Source organism: Glycine max, chromosome 3, assembly GCF_000004515.6.
Source record: "Glycine max cultivar Williams 82 chromosome 3, Glycine_max_v4.0, whole genome shotgun sequence".
In the NCBI taxonomy this organism is placed as follows: domain Eukaryota; kingdom Viridiplantae; phylum Streptophyta; class Magnoliopsida; order Fabales; family Fabaceae; genus Glycine; species Glycine max.
Genome location: NC_016090.4, coordinates 24,500,271 through 24,509,763, shown reverse-complemented (window position 1 = coordinate 24,509,763; position 9,493 = coordinate 24,500,271). Strand labels below are relative to the sequence as shown.

Below are 9,493 nucleotides of genomic sequence, written 5' to 3'. Positions count from 1 at the left end.
GTTTTTCATGAACAATTATATGTTATCGTATTAAAAATAAAAAATATACCTGGATATTAACATGTGGCGATGAAGATAATCAAAGATTATTTAATACTAAAAATATTATATATAAAAAAGTATTTGACAAAATATAATATATTTAATTTAATATATGTAATCATGTAGCTTGGATAAAAAGTTGTCATTAAAAAAAAATATGTATATATATATATATATATTAATTTATTTATGTTTTAATTTATAAAATGAAAAAAGTATCCGAGCAACACAGGGTATGGGCACTAGTTTTATACATCCAAAAACCTTGAATTCTATTTCTATCTACTGTTTCATAAAAAAATAAATCATGAAAAACATGAATTTTAAGATAATTATAATTATACTATAAGTCATTTGAAAAAATAAAACAAAAAGCTAATCTTTAATTCAAGAAAAAAAACAACAAAAAAATATTGAAAGTTGAAACAAATTCAATTATCGGAATAAAAAATTAACTCACATTATTAATTATCGGAATAGAAAATTCAACATTATACTCATAAGCATACAAAAAGAATGAAGTTTAAAATGATTAGGCTAAATTTTTATTTTATTTTTTCTTTAATAATTGATTCATAATTTTGTTTTTTTATTTTTTTTTGTGACTTTAGTATTTTTTTTCTTAAAAAATTTACAATTTTAATCTAATAGACTAATACTCAGTTTGCATATGTTTATTTCTTTTATTTTTATATTTAATTAATTAAATTATTTTTATTGTACTTTTAGTTAATATGTTAGCTAAAAATACTTGTCAAACATATATTAAATGTATATTCCATTTTCGAGTGAATGGCAACATAAAGGAAAAGGGTATTAAAAAAACAAAACAGCAGCAGCAATTAACTAAATGTCAAAGAGGGAAAATAAAGTTTTATATTCTTTTTTCAACAGTAGCAGCAATTACGTTCTCTAAAATTCACTCCCAAACCCTAAACCTCATAGCATACAGAGGTTCGCTTTTGGTCAGTTTCTCCGCCATCGCAGTAGCACCCATAGCTTCGCTAGGTCAGTTTTTTTTTTCTCTATTACCGATTTTGCTGCACACACACCTTATTCTTTCTTTCCATGTTCTGTGTTCGATTGGATGTGCCCTTTGCAAAAAGGTTTCGATTTTCCTTTGACTGTATAAATATGCTTTTAACTATATTAACGATGGTATTGTCCATTTGATTACTGTGAAGGGGGGGCAAAACCAATCGTAGTCTCTGAAGTCCAAAGGGAGGTATCATCTTTTATAGAAGGGGGGCAAAACCAAGAAAATTTCAGATTGGTGACTGTGACAGCACTTGGCTTAATTGGTAATTTCCTCAGTCAGCCTCATTTTTTGTAGTTTAAAATCTTGGGCTTTATTCAATTAATTGCAAAGTAGAAAGAGCATATATATGGATTAAAATTGTGCCTAATTTGGAACTGCCTAGACCATACCTTTGGTACACCGACTTATGAATGTCTAGCTAAATATGTTAGATTGGGTGTGAAGAACAAAACTTTTGATCAATACACTAAGGCTTGCCTAAAAGATTGCTTCAATCTTTACTCGGATTCGCTTTCGGCTTTAGATGATGTTGTGGTTGCTTTCAAGTCCAAGGATTTGGACACGGCTGGTATAAACTTGAGTGCTACCTTGGATAATTCAAGGATAAGAAAGGTGAAACTTCTTCTCCTTTAACAAAGGAGAACAATGTGTACTTCCAACTCAATGTAATATCTTTGGCCTTCATCCAAATGTTTCGTCAACATTATTGAGGAAATTTAGAGCATATCATTACAATTATAAACCTTGTATGGTGTGAGTCATGAAATTAATTTTATGATTTTTATATAAGCTTTATACGTGTATAATTGAAGTGTGTGTAAAATCCTTTATTTGTTATGATGATGTATTGAGATTGAAATTATGAGGTGCATGTAATTAAAGCCCTTCATATGTTAGATTTTTTTTTTATTCCCACTGGTAATAAAGGAGAATTGATAATTTCAGTAGTATTTTTATTACTACCACATGAGATTAATTAATACGTGTGATTTAGAATATTACGTGTGTATTTTTATTACGTGTGATGAGTAGTATTTTTATTACGTGTGTATGATTTAGAATATTTTGGAATTTGTATAGTACTACTACCACATGAGATTAATTAATAGCCATTAATTTTATATGTCTGCCCTTTGTAATTAATAATCGTTCTGCTAATAACGTATGTTGGGCTTTCCAACGAATCAACAATTGTGCACTTGTTCATATTAGGAATTTAAAATATGGCTAGGAAATCACTACATTATTAAATGAAAAAGGTCATAGACATAGTGATAAGTGTCAGTTTGATAGACCAAAAAATGTTAACTTCAATGAACAGAGTGATTATGTGCGTATTAGGAATCTAAAGGACCAAAAAGTGTCAGTTTGACAGAGTGCACTTGTCCATATTAGGAATCTATAGGGAATGCTGTCTTTTTCAGTGTATACGAATATGTGCGTTATTACATGCATTCAAATATCAAAGCTGCTTCATCCAATTACACCAACCTAGTTGATATTGGAATTGGGATCGTTAGTGGTGGCCTTGGTGGTGTGGCTGTAAGCATGTTGATAACTACCGGTTTTTTTCTACTGTGGTTGACAACTAAACATGTTATTGAATATTAACCTATTGAACCTTTTTTTTTGTGATTTTTCTTTTTGTTCTACCAGTTTTGGTTGACAGTTTTTCCTCTTGATGTGGCAAAAACTTTAATTCAGACAAACCCTGATAAAAATTGTCCAAGAAATCCTTTTTGGGTCTTGAGTTCAGTAAGCTCTGTAAATCTTTCTAAATTATTTCTTTAACTGCCAATCATTTATAAGAAAAATATGTACCAAAAGTTGTTTTATTTGTATATCTATCAAAGGGCTGGATTCAAGGGATGCTATACAGGTTTGGGTCCTACTGTAAGTCGAGCATTTCCTGCTAATGCTGCAACAATTGTCGCATGGGAGCTAGCATTGAAAATGCTAGGCATTAAGCATGACTGAGGTTGGTTCCTTTCATTTGCAATATGATGACTTTTTATTATCTGGCTAGCATCAAGTGGTGATTGCTATTGTGTTATTTTTGTAGAGTCTACCTAATTGCGGATAATACTACAAAGTTCAGGTAAGCTTTCATAAAGCCACTATTCACCCAAGCTAAGATTTGGAGAAGATAATAATGCTTTTAATAGAATGTGTTTTGCTTTGGAGCCTACCTGAATGGGTAAGTCAAACACAACAACTGAATTTAAATAATCTATACTACTACAATAACCCATATTTGTCTCTACTGCAGCAGACATTGGCAAATGGTCATTATTCTGCCTAAGGAAAACCTAGTTGTCTAGTTTTGTTCTTTACATAACAGGCCAGACAACTACCTTAAGGGAATAATTAACAGGTCAGTATTGTTTTCAATACATTTTCATTGGCATAACTCAACAACATCAATATTTTAATGTTCCTCATATTCAACACTAGTGCTTTGAAAGGACTTAATGATACTCCACAACCTAAATCCAAGGCTGCTGCTAGGTAGATTGTTGTTAAGGTACTTGATTTAAATAAAACTTCTACTTATATATATTTTATGTGTGTGTACACTAATTGTAGTTAACGTTTAATTAATATCCAAATTTCATTATGTATTTAGTGTAATATGCAAAAAGGAATCACTGAATGTGGCTACTACGTGATGCACTGGATGTCCACGATAATCTTAGGATCTTTCAGGAATAATTGGGAGACAGTAATTGTTTATTTCAAACAAAGTTGGTTTTCTTATAATTGTTATTACATTATTAATTTATTTTTTTGTTTGATCATGCAGTATTTTAATGAAGTTAGACCATTGGAAGCAGAGAGATTCAAGGTGCTTCGCATCCAGTGGGCACATTATTATCTAAAAGTTAGAAATCAAACATAGGATATTAGGCAACTATGTAACTTTAGGTTACTTAATTAGTTTACATACTTTGCATTACATTTTTTACAATTGTTGTTTAATTTTAACATTGAATAACCTTTGTTGATAGCTAGTTTTTTGCTAAAACCTATTTGAAAGCATAATGCAAATGATATATGTTGTGTGTTGTGTGGTTTGATTTTAAATTTACAGGTTAAATTTTGGTTTTTTTGTAAAAGCAGAGACATTATTTTAAAAAAATCCTAAAAACAACATCGGTTTTTTGGAAAAACCAATGTTAACAAATGTGTTAATTTGACAGTTAACATCGGTTTTTTCGAAAAACCGATGTTAACAGTCAAATTAACACATTCGTTAACATCACTTTTTTTTACAGAAAACCGATGTTAACGTTATCGGTTTTTTCAAAAAATCGATGTTAACTGTCAATATTAACACATTCATTAACATCGGTTTTTTAACTGTCAAATTAACACATTTGTCAAAAAACCGATGTTGACTAACGTTAACATCGATTTTTTACAGAAAAGTTTTTTTTTACAGAAAATCGATGTTAACTGTCAACATTAACACATTCCTTAACATCAGTTTTTTTACAGAAAATCAATGTTAACGTTAGTTAACAATGATTTTTTCAAAAAACCGATGTTAACTGTTAATATTAACACATTCGTTAAAATCGGTTTTCTGTAGAAAATCAATGTTAACTATCAACATTAACACATTTGTTAACATCAGTTTTTTTACAAAAAACCGATGTTAACTATCAATATTAACACATTCGTTAACATCGTTTTTTTACAGAAAACCGATGTTAACTTTCAACATTAATATACGTTTTTTGGGTGTAATTCATATTAGCAACATCGGTTATTTATATAACCGATGCTGGTAATTTTACGTTAACATCGGTTTTTAAAAAACTGATGTTAACGATAATACTGTCAACGTCGGTACTTTCAACATCGGTTTAGAAACCGATGTTGAAAGTCATAAATAACCGATGTAGAAAGCATATTTTTTAATAGTGATATAAGTTATGAAATATAGTAAATTATTATAATGACATTATAATATTACTATGGAGATTGAGTAGTACAAGTTGAATGTGTCAATTTGCGAGATACATGTAAACATGAGATTATTGATGTGATTTTATGAGATGTTAAATTGTGGGCATGATATTTGGTTGTGAATAAGTGTGTGTGTTTGACACTTGATGTGACAATAATTATATTGTGAGCCATGAATTATACAATAACCCGACCAGTGTTGATATTGAGAAAAATATTTATGCACAACGTTAAAGAGAAATTGTAGGTTTCTTGTTTAGGAACTCGTGTTAAATTGTAGCGCAATGTGTTAAATGTGTTTAAAACACGAGTGTGAGGTCGTGGGTATTGTATAATTCATTAGCAGTGTTTATAAATGAAATATGCGATGAATTGTGGAATAACATGTTGCTTTGAGATTATAGTATTATTATTGAGATTGAGTATAAGTGCAAAGTTGAACATGTGCTAATTTGTGAGATACGTGTAAACATGTGATGGTAGATTATTATACTATGAGATGTGAAATTGTGAATGAGTTTTGGTTGTGAATAAGTGTGTGGTTAACACTTGACGTGATATTACTTGTGTTGTAAGCTGTAAATTCTACAATAACCCGACCAGTGTTATCTTGAGAAAAGTGTTGATGTGCAGTGTTAAAGAGAAAGTGTAGGTTTCCTATTTAGGAACTAGTGCTAAAGAGAAAATGTGGGTTTCCTATTTAGGAACCAGTGTTAAATTGTAGTGCAATTGTATTAAACGTGTTTAAAACACGAGTGTGAGGTCATGGGTATTGTATAATTCATGAGCAGTGTCTGCATGCAAAAATGATTTTAGGGGTTAGACCTGAATAAGGAGTGAGAGGCCCTGACGGACTCTTCGGAGTGTAGGCCTTCAGAGTCACCCGGTTTGAGGCTCCTTTAAGACTGTGCCGATCCCACATGGTTGGAGCATTCTCGCAAAACAGCATGACCCTGACTGGTCTTCCTATGATCTTACTTAGTGAGAGTAACCTGACATACTCATGTTGCGGGGTGTCTTGTTATGTACTCCTAAGCGCCCCATGGTGGTTTTTCACTGACATGGTACCACATTGCATATAGGCTTGAGTCTTAGCATAACTGTTGCATACGCTTGCTAATTGTTTATTATGAAATTGATGAGTGTTATTATGTCTTGGTCGGAGTGTGTGATTTTTGTGTAATGTGATTGAGGATAGATAAGTGTGGTTGTTGATTGAAAAGTAAATTTTGAATGACAAAATTGTGAAATTACGTAAGTTATGTTTAAGCAAGTTATATCTCATTTATATGATATATATATATATATATATATATATATATATATATATATATCTAGTTGTCTTGTTTCTCTATTAGTTAGGAATGTGATAACTCACTCCCTGTGTGCTGTTTGTGTTTGGATCCTGTGATGATCTTGAACTTTGTGTTTGGGGGAGCATATGACTAGGTAAATTGCTTTAAGGAACCTTGTGCTGAAGGACGTCGGAACACAATACTCTGATAGGATATGACATTGGGACATAAGTTTTTATATTAATTGTATGATGTTAGTCTATTTTATTTTATGTCACTGATTTAACAAAATATTTTTGTAAATTTTGACAGCCTTGTTTTGAGCCGAATATGTTTTTAATAAGTTTTAATTGATAATAGTGAAGTGAATGTGAACATTTTACCCATGTGAATTTGTTTACCGATATTTTTATATATTTTATTATTATATATATGTCGGGGTAGAGGGAGTCACATATAACAATAAGGATGTTGAGTGAAGTGTCACCGTGTGATGTGTTGTGGTGTGTGAGCCATCAAAAAGTAAAAAATTAGAAACAATACATCTTAACATTGACAAGAAGTGGAAATCCATCATGTAGGGAATAATTTATTTACTTTCAAATTCTTTAATAAACAAGACTCGAAGGAATAAATACTCACAATTTGAGTCCTTGTAATTTTTTACAATGGATTCAACTGTCTTTGTTCTCAGTGAATTTCTAATCACAAAAGGAGCACCCCACACCGAGTAAATTTCTAATCACAAAAGGAACACTCCGCACCGAGTAGAGCAGTGGGTTCTGCCCTGTTTGAGAATTTTAAAACTTTATGTATAAATGCATTGGGAAAAAACAAAGAGGGGGGACTAATCATTTTTCTGAAAAGAATGAGAGAGAAAGTTCTTAGGGTCTTAGCAATTTTATTTACATTTTATTTGAAAGTTTTGTGATCGAATCTAGAATGATGCTTTCCATGATATCGATCATGAGTAGCTAAACATCTCATGTTGGAAGTTGTGAGGTACTCTGAATCCAATCTCATGTATTAATCTTTTATTGAATAAAAGTTCTATCTCATTTTATATTTCTTGTTATAGTACCATATTTTTGTTCTTAAGGCTTTCTCTGGCCTGATAGCCCATTGGGATGATTTTAGAATTTGTTATGATTGAAATTGGAAATAAAATTGGAAACTTTTTTATGTTATGATCTAGGAATAATATTTTAGCTTTTTGAGAGGCTTGCATTGTTGATCAAGATTTTACAATTTATTTTTTAAGAAATAAGGAAAAAAGTTATAAAATTGAAAATTTTCATGCTCAACAAATTGGGAATGCAAAGAAATATTTTCTTTAGAATAACTAAAATATTAATTTGAGATAGAACTAATCTTGATTGAGATTTGTAACTTCAAATTTCTAACATTTATAGAATTTTTCTTTATAATAAACTTAAAAGAAAAATTTTATGAGAAAAGTATAAAATTGTTTTCGACTGAAAGGTTTAAATTTTAATTAAATTGTGCAACATGAAACAAGTTTTCAATAGTATAAATAGTGGAGTTGAAATTGCTAGGCATTGAGTCAAATAGTGGTGCTCAAAATAAATGGTTATAAAAATTTTAACCATAATTATACTTAGCTACAGGTTTATTAAATGTAGTTACAAAAAGTAACCACATACAATAAGTGGTTATTATAATCAAACCATAACAAATATAAAAAATCAGCTAAATAATGGTCATATAACTAGTTTTATACATCTTAATTTAATAATTAATTTTGGTCTTTAAAAAATAATTTAAATCTTGAAAATTAGTTTTAATTAAACATTAATGATTATTAATGCATAAAATCTATTATAAAATTGTAATAAATATAAAAAAGTCGTTTTTTATTTTTTGAAAAGGTTATATATTCATAACCAGTTAAGGATATATACTAAATTTTATGACCCGTTGCATAACCGTTTTTTCAAAATTGATTGTGGTTTGGTTATAATAATTACTTGATGTATTAATTTTTTTGTTACCATGTTATTTGTACGAAGTATTCATTGGTTTTATCGATGGGTAATCCTTTTTCAAGGAAACCTGCAGCTAGCCACCTTGGGTGAGGTTTCCCTCCCAACATCATTTTTTACCTCCACAAAACTCGAATCCAATACCTTGCTTCAAGGAATCGAGTCCAGTACCACTCAAATCAATGACTTGTTGGTTGACATATTAGTTATTTCATTGTTAAGGTTAGGATATTCAAATAACTTAACCATGCATGAGTAGTCGTAGAGCCGAAGTCCTCGAGGAAACAATACATTCCTTAAATTTTCTACTTGCACGATTATGTTTGCTTGCCTAAAATAATTCAACAACAAACTATACCAACTAAGTAGCATAATATTCAATAAGGTTATGGTGTTTTTTTCCTAAAAAAAATCAATTTTCAAATTTTGGTTTTTGTTTTTAAATTTTAATCAAATTTAATAGTTTGTATATATAGAGAGAGAAAGACTCCTGTGAAAACACTATCTTATGTGAGAACATAAAAACAACTAACAATAATCATCGGATCAATTTTTAAAATAATAAACGGGTGATATCAAAATATTTAAAGTTTCAAATTAAAATCTAGTATATTATCAAATCTCTAAAAGTTAACCAAAAAATAACAAAAAAATCTATGCAAATCTAAATTATCACTCCCTAAAATATCTCAATTAACCCATCACCATTGTGATTGTTGCTACCACCACCATGGCCACCGTTGTAGCTACCACATTAATTGCCTCCGCCATCACCACTGTCATTAACCACCACCACCTCTGCCACCGTGACCTTCGTTGTCACCACTGTCACCACCACTATCACCATCTTCCACCACTACCATTGTCAATTACCCCTAGACCCACTACCAAAACTGTCATTGTTGGTGGCGGTGGCGACAACAACGATGACAATCATGACGGCGGAGGTGCCGATAGTCGTGGTGATGATGATGGGTTAATCATAAATAATGGAGATCTTATAGGATGTGATTTGTTTGGTGAATCTTTCAGAGATATAATTGTTATATTTGGGTCCGTTTGGGGTAGTTGCAAGTTTTTGGTTTCTGGATTTCAAATGCAATTTTTAAAACAAAATGTGTTTGGCAAAAATTGAGTAGAAA

At 30.5% G+C, this 9,493-nt stretch overlaps 1 long non-coding RNA gene across 3 annotated transcripts; it reads left to right on the top strand.

The window, feature by feature from the left end:
• Positions 1–900: 900 nt before the first annotated feature.
• On the top strand, positions 901–3,605 carry LOC102664278 (uncharacterized). Of its 3 annotated transcripts, XR_001387447.2 has the most exons (7): positions 901–1,050; positions 1,227–1,343; positions 2,738–2,836; positions 2,935–3,059; positions 3,144–3,179; positions 3,351–3,455; positions 3,536–3,605. It is a non-coding gene; the product is annotated as an uncharacterized lncRNA (long non-coding RNA). The 3 variants fall into 3 exon arrangements; XR_005890833.1 differs by having other exon boundaries at positions 3,144–3,455; positions 3,536–3,567; XR_413522.3 differs by lacking the exon at positions 3,536–3,605 and having other exon boundaries at positions 3,144–3,278; positions 3,351–3,403.
• Positions 3,606–9,493: the final 5,888 nt, after the last annotated feature.